Genomic DNA, 14,876 nt, shown 5'->3' with positions numbered 1-14,876 from the left:
TACTGGCTGCTGAGAGTCATGTGGGTCCCAGGAAGAGGGGTGCCGGAACGGACTCCCCCACACTCTGTGACAACTGGTGGCAGCGGCGGAAATAGTGTCCCCCGTGGACGGCGCTTCCTGCAGTAAATGACTGGGGAGCAGTAAAACGAAGGGATGATTTTTAGGGGTGATTAACGCCTGGGAGTGTGTGCCCAGTGAGAAGGACTTTGCAGTAACAGGGTCCCCGGGGGATTGCAGCGAGCAGTCCCAGGGGCGGAGGAGTCTGCAGCTCGACCCTGGCAGAGAGGTGGTGACCTCAAGAAGGGTTGGTGCACTGGGGGTCTCCCTGGAAACTGTGAGGAGCGGTGAGCACCCCGGCCTGTGAGTGGCCAGCAGAAAGATGTATGCCCAGCTGCGCAAGTGCGACCTGGTGGAGCTGTGCAAGCAGAGGGGGCTGTGCAATGGGAGACTCACGAAAGACCAGCTGATTGCCCGGCTGGAGGAGGGAGACCGCTTGAATGGACGGAGCCCTGTCTCTGAGGGAAGCAGCTGGGCAGATGCAGCGCAGGCACCAGTGTCTCTCCCAGCTGGGAGTTGTCAACCGGAGGCTGAGGGCTTCCCGAGACCCCCCCTTCCTATGCCTAGGGGAAGGGAGAGGAGGAGCCCAGCGAATACCGAGGGCACTGTGACCCCCCCGGCCAGCAGGGGATCCTCCTGGCGAAGCTCACCCCCCAGCAGTGAATTGTCCCGGCGGCGCTCGGCATCCGTGGAGCGGATGTGGCTGGAATATGACGGGGAGCTGAGATGGGAAGAGCTCGAATTGTAGCGGCAGGAACTGAAGGAACGGGAGATCCAGCATAAACATGAGGCGAACCAGCGCCAGCGTGAGGAGAACCAGCGCCAGCGTGAGCTGGAGGAGAAGGAGAAACAGTGTAAACATGAGCTGGAGCTGGCCCAGCTGGCGAGCAGTGAGGCCCCAGCTGCGGTGAGTGAGGGGGAACCCAATCCTACAAAAGAGCTTTGATAAAGGCTTGCTGGCCTGGCGTAAGGAGGGGGAGGACATAGATATCTTCCTGACGGCCTTAGAGGATGCCTGCGAGCTGCACAGGGTTGACCCTGCAGACAGGATCTCATTTCTCACCCCCTTACTGGACTCCACAGCCGTGGAGGTGTACAGCTGACTGAAAGGGGCGGAGGCAGGGGACTACGAGCTGTTCAAACAGGCCCTGCTCTGCGAGTTTGGGCTGACTCCTGAGATGTACCAGAAAAGGTTCCGGAGTCAGCGTAAACCCCGTGAAGTCACATACCTACAACCGGTCAGCTGAGCGCAGGGGTATGCCCGCAAGTGGACAGCTGGGTCCCAAACTAAAGAGGACCTGCTTGACCTATTCATACTGGAGCACCTGTAAGAGCAGTGCCCGTCCGACCTGAGGCTGTGTTTGATGGACCACAAGCCGGAGAACCCGCAGCATGCAGGCCAGCTGGCTGACCAATTTGTGGACAGTCGGGCAGGGGATGGCAGGGAGGAGTCTCGAAGGAGCAGGCCTGCCTCAACGCAGAGAGAGAGTCAGCATGGGACCTCCCAGCGGGGGCCTATGGAGAACCCCCACCAAAACGGAACATCCAGCGTCAGGTCCATCCGACCCACTCGAGAGGACCAACGAGACATGGGCTGCTATCACTGTGGCCAACGAGGCCACATACGGGCCCAGTGCCCCAAGCTCAGGGACAGACCGAGCAGACCCAACCCACAGAGGGTTGACTGGGTAAAGACCCAGTCGGAGGAGGGGCAACGATCCCAGGAAAGGGAGATTGGCAGTGTGCAACCTGTGAAGGAGGGAGGAGGTCCCCAAGTCAGCTCCTCTGGGGGGCTGGATGCTCCAGGATCTGGGCTTTTGGTTTACAGGGTGAGTGCAGGGCTGCCCCTCCGGAAAGAGTGCCTTGTTTCCCTGGAGGTAGATGGGAGGAAGGTCACTGGGTACTGGGACATGGGCACAGAGGTGACCCTGGCCTGGCCCGAGGTGGTGGCCTCAGATCAGATGGTGCCCGATACCTACCTGATCCTGATGGGTTTGGCGGGACCCCATTCAAGGTGCCCATGGCGAGGATACACCTAAAGTGGGGGGCCAAGGAGTGCCCCAAGGACGTGGGGGTACACCCACATTTGCCCACGGACATGTTAATGGGAGGGGACCTCAAGGACTGGCCAAGTAACACCCAGTGTGCCCTGATTGTGACCCGCAGTCAGAGTCAGCGAAGGGCACTGCGCCCCGACAACGGGGAAAGAGGCTTCAGCCTCAGACCCAGCCGATCGAGAGAGAGCAGATCCCATCCCTGTGCCAGCTGCTGAGTTCCAGGCTGAGTTGCAGAAAGATCCCTCCTTGCGGAGGCCAAGGGACAGGGCTAACCTCAGTGCTGTACAGACCATGAGAAGAGGTTGCAAGGAGAGTTTCCTGTGGGAGAAGGGGTTCCTGTACTGAGAATGGGCTCCCCCAGGGGAAGTAGAGTCATGGGGGATCAGGAGGCAGCTGGTGGTTCACCAGAAGTTTCGCCACAAGCTACTGTACCTGGCCCATGACATCCCTCTCACAGGGCACCAGGGAATCTGGCACACCAGGCAGAGGCTGCTACAGAACTTTTACTGGCCTGGGGTCTTTACCCATGTCCGACAGTACTGCCAATCCTGTGACCCCTGCCAGAGGGTGGGGAAGGCGCAGGACAAGGGGAAAGAGGCTTTGAGGTCTTTACCCCTCATAGAAGAACCTTTCCAGAAGGTGGCCATGGACATTGTGGGACCTCTCAGCAAGGCGACCCGGTCGGGGAAGAAATACATTCTGGTGGTGGTGGATTTCGCCATTCACTACCCCGAGGCGGTGGCCTTGTCCTCTATTGAAGCAGATACCATGGGAGATGCGCTGCTGACAATTTTCAGCAGGGTGGGGTTCCCCAAGGAAGTCTTAACGGACCAGGGGTCCAACTACATGTCGGCCCTGCTCCGGTGCTTGTGGGAAAAATGTGGGATCTGGCATAACTGGGCCTCAGTGTATCACCCCCAGTCCAACGGGCTGGTGGAAAGGTTCAACGGGACGCTGAAGATGATGCTAAAAACATTTATGAACCGGCACCCGCAGGACTGGGACAAGTACTTACCTCACCTGCTATTTGCGTACAGGGAGGTACTCCAGGAATCTACCGGGTTTTCGCCTTTCGAACTGTTGTATGGAAGGCGGGGTAAGGGGGCCCCTGGACCTGATGAGAGGCGAATGGGAGGGGAATGCCACTCCTGAGGAAGAGTCAGTGGTGGAGTATGTCCTGACCTTCCGGGAAATACTGGCCGAGTTCATGAGCCTGGCCAGGGAGAATCTGGCCCGAGCCCAGAGGAAGCAGAAGGTCTGGCATGACCGCAAGGCATGGGCCCGCGCCTTCGCCACCGGGGATCAAGTGATGGGTCTCATCCCCGTGAGGAAAAACAAACTCCAGGCTGCCTGGGAAGGGCCCTTCAAGGTTATCAAGCAACTAAATGAGGTAAACTATGTGGTGGAGCTGTTGAATCGGGCACATCGCTGTCGGGTGTACCATGTGAACATGATGAAGTCATACTATGACAGGGGGAATGTGGTGTTGGCCGTGTGTGGACATTGGGAGGAGCAGGGAGATGACCCCTTAGTGGATCTATTGCCTGGGACAAAAGCTGGTTCCCCCCTGGAGGCGAATCTCCTCTCTGATCTGCTGACCCTGGCCCAGCACGCTGAGATCAGAGGGGTGCTGCATCTGTACCGACAGCTGTTTTCCAATCAGCCTGGATGCACTAATTTGACTGTCCACCGGGTGGAGACCGGGTCACATCCTCCCATAAGATGCTCCCCTTTTCAGGACACTGGGAAAACTGCTCAGGACCTAGAAAGAGAGGTCAGGGACATGGTGGCTTTAGGGGTGATCCAGCCATCTTCCAGCCCTTTGGTCTCGCCAGTGGTGCTAGTCCTCAAAAAGGACGGGTCAATCCGGTTCTGTGTGGACTATCAAAAGCTCAGTGCCATCACCGTATCTGATGCCTACCCCATGCCCAGGCCTGACGAGCTCCTAAACAAGCTGGGAGGTCCTTGGTACCTCACCACCATGGATCTTACAAAGGGCTACTGGCAAGTGCCGCTGGATGCAAATGCCAGGCTGAAATCGGCCTTTATCACCCCTCTGGGGCTCTACGAGTTTCTGACCCTGTCTTTCGGCCTCAAGGGAGCTCCGCCCACCTTCCAGCACCTGGTGGATCAGCTACTGAGGGGGATGGAGATTTTTGCTGTGGCGTATATTGATGACATCTGCGTCTTCAGCCGGACCTGGGAGGACCACATGTCCCAGGTTAAACAAGTGCTGAACCAACTCCGGGAGGCTGGGTTAACCGTAAAGACTGAGAAGTGCAAGGTGGCGATGGCTGAAGTATCTTACCTGGGCCATCGGGTGGGGAGCAACTGCCTAAAGCCGGAACCAGCCAACGTGGTGGCAATCAGAAACTGGCCCACTCCCCAAACCAAAAAGCAGGTCCAGGCCTTTATTGGGATGGCGGGTTACTATCGAAGGTTCCTGCCCCACTTTAGCGCCATAGCCGCCCCCATCACTGAGCTATGCAAGAAGGGGAAGCCAGACAAGCTGGTCTGGACCGAGCAGTGCTAGCAGGCTCCCCGGGTGCTGAAGGAGGCTCTGGTTAGTGGCCCAGTTCTGGCAAACCCAGACTTTGAGAAGCTCTTTATGGTGTTCACCGACGCCTCAGACATGGGACTGGGGGTGGTGTTAATTCAGGAGGAGGAAATCGGGGAGAGTCACCCCATCGTGTATCTGAGCAAGAAGTTGCTACCCCGGGAGCAGAACTACGAGGCCATCCAGAAGGAATGCCTGGCCATGGTGTGGGCCCTTAAGAAACTAGAGCCATATCTCTTTGGGTGACACTTCACCGTGTATACTGACCACTCTCCCCTGACCTGGCTGCACCAGATGAAAGGAGCCAACGCCAAGCTCCTGAGGTGGAGCCTGCTCCTGCAGGACTATGACATGGACGTGGTCCATGTGAAGGGAAGTTCCAACCTGATAGCGGACGTGTTGTCCCGGAGGCGGGGCCCTGAACTTCCCCAGGTCACTGGGCAGAGTGACCCCGCTCAGTTAAGTCTCGAAGGAGTTAGAGATGTGATGGAGTAGGGGCTGTCTGTGTGGGGGATGGGACAGCCAGGGATGTCTTTAGGTGAGGGAGCAGATCTTTAAGCCTGTAACCTGAGCCAGATAGGAGGGAGGGGGTTAGCACCTTTGCCTGGGAAGCTGGAAAAAAGGAATCGGCCGGCTGGAGGAGGGGCAGTTCAGTTTCGGTTTTGGGCTGGGTGAGGGGAATTCAGGGGATCCTGTGCTGGACCCAAGCACCCTGAAACTCCAGAATGACTCGATTGAGGGCTCCTGACTGTGCCTGCAAGCTCTGCTGTAACCTGCATTCCTGTTGTTCAGTAAACCTTCTGTTTTGTTGACTGGCTGAGTCACTGTGGGTCCCAGGAAGAGGGGTGCCGGACCAGACTCCTCCACACTCCGTGACAGCCCCGCCCCCACAGGAACAGCCACTGCCCAGTCTCCTGGCAGAGCTGGGGAGGGAACCCAGCATCCCAGCCCCGCAGGAACGGCCGCTCACCAGTCCCCTCACAAAGCTGGAAGGGAAACCCAGCGCCCGGCCCCCGTAGGAACGGCCGCTCCCCAGTCCCCTCGCAGAGCTGGGGAGGGAACACAGCACACCGCTCCCGCTGAAACGGCCGCTCCCCAGTCCCCTAGCAGTGCTGGGAAGGGAACCCAGGGCCCCGCCCCCGCAGGGAAAGACGTTCATCAGTCCCTGCGTAGTGGTCGGGAAACAAGACAGCTCCCCGCCCCCCGCAGGATCGGCTGCTCCCCAGTCCCCTCGCAGAGCTGGGGAGGGAACCCAGCGTCCTGCCCCCGTGGGAATGGCCAATCCCCATTCCTCTCGCAGAGCTGGGAAGGGAACCCAGCGCCCTGTCCCCGTGGGAATGGCCGCTCCCCAGTCCCCTTCGCAGAGCTGGGTAGGGAACCCAGAGCCCCAGCCCCGCAGGAACGACAGCTGCCCAGTCCCCTCGCAGAGCTGGGAAGGGAACTGTGATGGAGGAGAGGCTGTCTGCATGGGGGATGAGTGAGCCGGGGATTACTTTAGGTGAGGGACAGGTGCTCAGGCTGTAACCTGAGCCAGGGAACAGGAAGGGGGTCAACACCTTTGCCCGGGAAGGTGGACAAAGGAAGGGGCCGACTGTAGGGGAGCTAAGTCAGTTTCAGTTTTGGGCTGGGTGAGGGGAATTCAGGGGATCCTATGCTGGACCCAAGCACCCTGAAACTCCAGAAGGACTCGATTGAGGGGTCCTGACTGTGCTAAAAGCTCTGCTGTAACCTGCATTCCTGTTGTCCAATAAACCTTCTGTTTTACTGGCTGGCCGAGAGTCACTGTGGGTCCAGGAAGAGGGGTGCAGGGCCGGACTCCCCCACACTCCATGACAGGAATGTAGTGCCCCACCCCCGCAGGAACGGCCGCTCCCCAGTCCCCTCGCAGAGGTGGGGAAGGAAGGTAGCGCCCTGCCCCCGCAGGAACAGCCACTTCCCATTCACCTCGCAGACCTGGGGAGGGAAGGCAGCGCCCCACTCTCGCTGGAATGGCGGCCCCACCGACCCCTCGCAGAGCTGGGAAGGGAACCCAGGGCCATGCCCCCACCAAAACGGCCGCTCCCCAGTCCCCTAGCAGAGCTAGGGTGGGAAGGCAGCGCCCCGCCCCCACAGGAACAGCCGCTCCCCGGTCTCCTGGCTGAGCTGGGGAGGGAAACCACCGCTCCGCCCCCGTAGGAACGAGATCCTCATTCCCCTCTCAGAGATGGGAAGGGACGGCAGCGCCCGGCCCCCGCTAAAACGGCCACTCCTCAATCCCCTGGCAGAGCCGGGGAGAGAATCCAGTGCCCCGCCCCCACCGGAATAGCCGTGCCCCAGTCCCCTGGCAAAGATGGCGAGGAAATGCAGCGCCCCTCCCTTGCTGAAACGGCTGCTCCCCAGTTTCCTGGCAGAGCTGTGGAGGGAAGCCAGTGCCCTACCCCCACTGGAACGGCGGCTTCCCAGTCCATTAACAGAGCTGGGGAGGGGACCCAGCACCCCGCCCCCACTTGAACGGCCGCTGCCCATTTCCCTCGCAGAGCCAGGAAGGGAAACCAGCACCCCTTCCCCGCAGGATAGGCTGTTCCCCAGTCCCCTCGTAGAGATGGGGAAGGAACCCAGCGCCCAGCCTCCGCAGGAGAGTCCGCTCCCCAGTTCCCTCTCAGAGCTTGGGAGCATTGGTGTCACTAGGCATAACCCTAGGTAACTTGGGTTGGTGGAAGGCCTCGAGTGTCAATGAAGCCCTCCTGTTCTAGGCCAAAGCAAACCAAAGCCCCTCCATGTTGAACTCCACTCGACTTAGAAAGCTATCAGTTGCAGCACAGGTCAAACCAGGTCTAAAGCAATAGTGATAAGGCCTCCCTGTTGAAGGACAAGATTACTGGCAGAAGGAAAACTTACTAACGAGCTGCCACGGCCAAGATTACTTAATGCACCTGCTCTTACGTAATCGCTACAGGGAAAGGAGGGGGGGGAAGGAAAAAGAATTTACAAAGGGAACAGCCGTTTGTGTGTGTGTGCAGGATTTGAGATTGTATTCTCCCTTGCACCTTATTTGAGTTCAAATAAACTTGTGTTTTGCTTCTCCACCTGGTGTGTTTATTTGAGCCGAGCACACAGGGCCACGAACTGCTGTTGCTTGGCCTCGGGCACTATCTGTGCCGGCAACAGTTCTTGGCATCCCTGGGTGGGCTCGAGGCTAAAATTAGCCTTGCCCGGATCCCTCCTGGTGCTCAACGGATTGCAGCGACGACCGACGCCCAGTGCACACCGGTGACTTCACTGGGGGCCTGGCGGAGACACAGTTTGACCGACCCCGGAGGGCACAAAGGTGCAACACGCTCGAGTAGTGGAGAAGCAGTTGTGGGCGATGGTGGGGAACCGATCCCTTGGATAAGGTAAGAACAGTCCAGTGGTCTGGACTTTGGCTGTGGGCAACGGTGAGGAACTGGTCCCTTGGATAAGGTAGGAACAGTCCAGTAGTGTGGACTTTTGCCCGAGGCTGGGGACGCCAGTCATTGTAATTAAAGGCTGGGGATGCCCAGTCGTTGTAATTCCCATTAGACAATAGAGCGTCATATAATGGATCAAGGGCATGGTATGGGGCACCAGGTACAGTGTACACCCTTAGAATGCATTCTAGTGAATTGGAAGGTGTTTGGTTCGGATACGATGATTAAGCATAAATTGAAAAAAAGGCAAAGCAAGATCAGATGCAGAATGGTACTGGGGGCCAGTGTGAGTGACTGTTACCGGAAGATGCCCCTGTGAAGCAAAAGCACGTGACCAGGACTACTCTAACATAAGCCTGGTAACTAGTGGATCTTTAGGAGGTCTGACCCATGGTGGGCTGACTTGGCCTGGCATCGTCCGGTGAGGAAGCTACCTGGGTCTAGGAGTGTGTGCACCCATCTTCCCTTCCCCTTTCCTTTCCATGTGGGCTACTGACAGTCTGATCATCTCACTGGATGCAATCAGAGTAAGCGGCGCCGTCTCTCAGAGACTAGCTGAAGCTCTTTGCTGAAGGGAGGTGTAGGAGGGTCATGGCCATCCTTGTTAAGCCTCTCCTGTGTGAGTACCTTGTAAGGAAAAATCCTTAGTTTATGAGCCACTAAAGTGGACAGGGCACCCTCCCTGTGTGTGTAAGTGGAAAATGGGTGGGGGGGGAAGTCTAAACATTCCACCTCACCCCCTAAGGGTACCCCCTGCATATTACATGTACGTACATTATGGTTCAACAACCTGCAGGTATTTAGAGAATTGGAATATTTACATGCATGAAAATCCATCTAAACAATGCCCACTAGAAGGTACTTCAATCTAGATAAGATCTTACATCTAAGAGGAGCATTTAATCACCAAAAAGCCCTGATACAGCGTGAGCAAATTTGTCTATTGAGGAAAGGAACGGGTTAATTTGAAATTCAGCTTGGCCCAGGAATAAAAAGAAAGTTGCTCTGCGTTCAGGGTCAAGAATCAACACAGACTATGCTAAGTACAAAGTAAAACTGCTTTCAGTCCCAGCTGGCTGTGGAAAAAGGAAAATTGACAGAGGCGAACCAAAGGCAATACAAGTTACAGAACTGAGATTACATTTGCAAAGCTTAACTGTCCAGTAAGATCCAACAGTGTGCCTTTGTGACCTCAGAGCCGGTGTGGCTTGGTGACACCAAAGAAGCCAGAGGCAGCTGACCTGGACTGGAATCCCTGAAAGAGACGCTGCAGGAGATTCCAGGGTGTAAAAGAACAGCCTTCCCAAGAGCGGAAGCATGTTGGAAATTCTGGAAAAGCTGTATACAGGATAATCTCCCGTCCACCTTTCCCCCTTCTCTGAACATTATACACAGAAGTGGCCAGTCTGGACGTACGTGTGTGAGTATGAAAGGGTCTTGGGGGCATTAATGTTTTTCCTGACTAATGAAGCTTTAAAATTCAGTTATATGGTGTGTTTTCTTTATCTTCCCCCAACGATCCTGTAGTGTCAGCCTGATCACCTGACAAGAGGGATAGATTGGTAACAGAAATTTGTTACAGTTTGGTGAGCAATTTAAAAGGGGGTAGCCCTGCATAATTTACACCATCTATTTGCTTTGCTTGGTACTGCTGGTGTTATGTGTTGAGAACTGCATGATTAAAAGTGTGCCCTAATAGGATAAGGAAACGCTATCTGGTTCCGGTTCTGTTCTGTTTCACCTGTTACTGTTGTTTTTCTGCTCTGTTCATTTGGTCGTTAGGACTGTGGGCGGAACTGAACCTCTCGTTCGTAATTCCTCGGAGTGGAAGCCATGCGTGCAAGGAAGCTCTGAGGTCGAATTGAGATCCTTCTGTCCCGTTCCCTGTACCGGTCAGCGTATAGAAGTGGGAAAACCTGGCTTAGACTGCAATTTCCTCTGCTCTCTGTGTAATTCTCTTTTCTGTTTAAGTGTCAGCAGACAGATGGATGGGTCTTTGGGTAAACCCTCTAAAGGGGTTTGGATTATATGTTAAATAAATGGCCTTTGCCCAATGGGCCATGTGTTTTTGTCCAGGTGGCAAGCCTCACGAGGAAGGACTCGTGTAGTCTTGTGAGTAAGAATGTTTAAGGGAAGAGACGAGGAGGGGTGGGGGCTAGTTGAGAAGCCCACTCTCCTAGCTAAACTGGTAGTGGAACAAGTTGGTGCCCATGGAAGGAACGGTTCAGCAAGAAAAGCAGGATCGGGCCCAGGTGGGCAGGAAACAGACAGATTGGAAAACAGGTTGGAAAATTTTGAGGATGTATTGGAAGGAAGGAGTCAGTAAGTGTAAGCATGGGGATTTCAAATACCCAGGACTTACTTGGAATGGTGATTTAAGTTGATAAAAGTAGCTGTTGGGAGACAAGCAAGTGATTTAAGGGAGAGTGAGCAGTTAACTCTGTAGTTGCTGGAGAAAACAGCAGTTGAACTTTGTAAAATGCTAAAGAAGAAAGTTCTTGGTGTCTGTGAAATATTTGTAAATAAATTCAGGCAAGGAAATTATTGGATTGCAATCATTTGATTTGGCTATGAACAATTTAGTTAAATTAGCTTAAGAATGTATACAGTGTTATGTAATTGAAAACCTGGCCTGCCTATGGAACAAATACAAGATAATATGGGGTAATTCCTCTGTTTTGCCTGAAGTCAACAAGGGTGTTTGTATATTTTAAGCGATGATTGTCTGCCCAGAAGGGATAGACCTCTGTTTTTTTCTTTCAGATAATCAGAGAAAATTGATGCCAGCTGAACAGCATTCAACGTACCATGCATTTACTGGCACAATAGAAATTATGTTTTGTGTTCTATGTTCTGTCCTGTGGTGTTTGTCTTGTGGCTGGAATTGTTGTGTTTAAGATTTTCGTAGAATAGTCTAGTTTAAAATCAAACAGAAAAGTTAAATTAAAATGTAGATACTTGTTTAATTCAACTTGAAATACAAGGTGTTTGGATAAATCTGGAAAATGTGATATACTAAAGTCTAATACATTTCCTTAAGAAAAAAAAAAGAAACTTCATTGGCCAAAGAAGTTGTATTAAGTAAACTCATCAAAGTGGGTATGCTTGTTCGAGCTTGTTGCTCTGCACTGCACTGCACTGAAATTGCCAAAGTCCAGGAATTCCTGACTAGAAAGGACATTAAGAACTGACCCTGGTGAAGAAACAAAGAATTATACACTGGCAGGAGGACATTTGTGGGACCCATGCTTGGGAATGTGGTATTGATTGGAGTTTGGGGTTTGTTCTACAGGCTGCGCCCTGTGTCCTGGAGAGTGACTGATAATGTAACCCCCTCCTATACTCTTAATGTTAATGCCTTTTGAAAGTACCTGAGAATGATTAAATAACAGATATAATATAGTACTACACCAAGGAAAAATGGTATTGAATATCACTGAGGCTGGGAAGGCATTGCAGTGGGATCTAGTATGTGTAGGAATTCAGGATTTCCTGAATGACCAGCTGATGGCCATTCGGAGTGATCTTGAGTACCAGACTTGGCCCACTGCCCTTACAGACGCATCAGAAATATCATCTGATCTGTGATTATGAAGACATACTTGGACACTTTCTGGGTGGACGTGTGGCTTCACAGGGCAGGGTGTGCGCCTTTATAGGGGATGAATGCTGTACTTATGTCCCAGAAAACGCACAGAATATTAACAAGCACATCCTGTTAGCCGAACAGGCTTTTGAATAGTGGAAGACCCAGGAAAGGGAACCCACTATTTATGATTCCCTCTGGAGCTGGTTACCCAATCTGGGGGAAGTAGGGGGAGGCATTGTTCGCCTCCTGCTCACTGGTGTGGTGTTGTGTATCGTTATTCTCCTCTTGCTTGCTTGCTGTAAAGCACTTCAGCTCCCTAGAGCTTAATCGCTTTTTGTCCTCAAAGTATGAGAAAACTCAGTCAAAAGGTTTGTTGAGTGTTCTCAAAGGAGAGAGTTGTTGGTGTCACTAGGCATAACCCTAGGTAACTTGGGTGGGTGGAAGGCCACGAGTGTCGATGAAGCCCTCCTGTTCTAGGCCAAAGCGAACCAAAGCCCCTCCATGTTGAACTCCACTCGACTTAGAAAGCTATCAGTTGCAGCACAGGTCAAACCAGGTCTAAAGCAATAGTGATAAGGCCTCCCTGTTGAAGGACAAGATAACTGGCAGAAGGAAACCTTACTAACGAGCTGCCGTGACCAAGATTACTTAATGCACCTGTGCTTACGTAATTGCTACAGGGAAAGGGGGGGGGAGGAAAAAAAAAGAATTTAAAAAGGGAAAAGCAGCTTGTGTGTGTGTGCAGGATTTGAGATTGTATTCTCCTTTGCACCTTATTTGAGCTCAAATAGACTTGTGTTTTGCTTCTCCACCCTGGTGTGTTTATTCGAGCCGAGCACACCGGGCCACAAACCGCTGTTGCTTGGCCTTGGGCATTATCTGTGCCGGCAACAGGAGGGAAGGCAGCGCCCCACACTCACTGGAACGGGTGCTTCCCAGTCCCCTCGCAGAGCTGGGGAGGGAAGGCAGTGCCCCTCTCCCGTACGAAAGGCCGTACCCTAGTCCCCTCGCAGACCTTGGGAGGGAACCCAGTGCCCCGCCCCTGTGGCAACGGTCACTCCCCAGTCCCCTCGCAGAGCCAAGTAGGGAAGTCAGCGCCCTGCCCCCTCCCCAATGGCCATCGGCCACTCTCCTTGCAGAGCCGGGGAAGGAAAGCAGCGCCCCGCCCCCGCTGGAACGGCCGCCCCCTTCTCCCTTCGCACAGCTGGAGATGGGAGGCAGCGCCCCGCCCTCGCAGCAATTGCCGCTGCCCAGTCCTCTCGCACAGCCGGGGAGAGAAGCCAGCGCCCCTCCCCTGCTCGAACTGCCAGTCCACAGGCCCCTCCCAGACCTGGTGAGAGAAGCCAGCATCCCACCACCACTCGAACCGCCACTGTCCAGGCCCCTTCCAGAGCTGGGGAGGGGAGCCGGCGCCCTGCCCCCTCTGGAACCGCCGCTCCCCACGCAGAGCTGTAGAGAGGAGGTGGGGAACAAGTAAGTGGGAAACAAGACCTGGGAGATGGGTTGGAAACAGGAGGGAGCATGGGCTATAATGGCAGAGAGAAAGGAGGGTCAGGGCAAAGCTTGGAGGCAAGATCAAACCAGTATCTTAGATGTCTATATACAAATGCAAGAAGTATGGGTAATAAGCAAGAAGAACTGGAAGTGCTAATAAATAAATACAACTATGACATTGTTGGAATTACTGAAACTTGGTAGGATAATACACATGACTGGAATGTTGGTGTGGATGGATATAGTTTGCTCAGGAAGGATAGACAGGGGAAAAAGGGAGGAGGTGTTGCCTTATATATTAAAATGTACACACTTGGACTGAGATGGAGATGGACATAGGAGATGGAAGTGTTCAGAGTCTCTGGGTTAGGCTAAAAGGGGTAAAAAACACAGGCGATGTCATGCTGGGAGACTACTACAGGCCACCTAATCAGGTGGAAGAGGTGGATGAGGCTTTTTTCAAACAACTAACAAAATCATCCAAAGCCCAAGATTTGATGGTGATGGGGGACTTCAACTATCCAGATATATGTTGGGAAAATAACACCGTGGGGCACAGACTATCCAATAAGTTCCTGGACTGCATAGCAGACAACTTTTTATTTCAGAAAGTTGAAAAACTACTAGGGGGGAAGCTGTTCTAGACTTGATTTTAACAAATAGGGAGGAACTCGTTGAGAATTTGAAAGTAGAAGGAAGCTTGGGTGAAAGTGATCATGAAATCATAGAGTTTGCAATTCTAAGGAAGGGTAGAAGGGAGTACAGCAAAATAGAGACAATGGATTTCAGGAAGGCGGATTTTGGTAAGCTCAGAGAGCTGATAGGTAAGGTCCCATGGGAATCAAGACTGAGGGGAAAAACAACTGAGGATAGTTGGCAGTTTTTCAAAGGGATGCTATTAAGGGCCCAAAAGCAAGCTATTCCGATGGTTAGGAAAGATAGAAAATGTGGCAAAAGACCACCTTGGCTTAACCATGAGATCTTGCGTGACCTACAAAATAAAAAGGCGTCATATAAAAAATGGAACCTAGGTCAGATTACAAAGGACGAATATAGGCAAATAACACAGGAATGCAGAGGCAAGATTAGAAAGGCAAAGGCACAAAATGAGCTCAAACTGGCTATGGGAATAAAGGGAAACAAGAAGACTTTTTATCAATACATTAGAAGCAAAGGAAGACCAAGGACAGGGTAGGCCCACTGCTCAGTGAGGAGGGGGAAACAGTAACGGGAGACTTGGAAATGGCAGAGATGCTTAATGACTTCTTTGTTTCGGTCTTCACTGAGAAGTCTGAAGGAATGTCCAATATAGTGAATGCTTATGGGAAGAGGGTAGGTTTAGAAGATAAAATAAAAAAGAGCAAGTAAAAAATCACTTAGAAAAGTTAGATGCCTGCAAGTCACCAGGGTCTGATGAAATGCATCCTAGAATACTCAAGGAGTTAATAGAGGAGGTATCTGAGGCTCTAGCTATTATCTTTGGGAAATCATGGGAGACAGGGGAGATTCCAGAAGACTGGAAAAGGGCAAATATAGTGCCCATTTATAAAAAGGGAAATAAAACAACCTAGGAAACTACAGACCAGTTAGTTTAACTTCTGTGCCAGGGAAGATAATGTAGCAAGTATTTAAAGAAATCATCTGCAAACACTTGGAAGGTGGTAAGGTGATAGGGAATAGCCAGCATGGATTTG

The sequence above is a fragment of the Gopherus evgoodei genome, unplaced genomic scaffold (genome assembly GCF_007399415.2).
Source record: "Gopherus evgoodei ecotype Sinaloan lineage unplaced genomic scaffold, rGopEvg1_v1.p scaffold_158_arrow_ctg1, whole genome shotgun sequence".
NCBI lineage: Eukaryota > Metazoa > Chordata > Testudines > Testudinidae > Gopherus > Gopherus evgoodei.
This window is presented reverse-complemented; position numbering follows the sequence as displayed.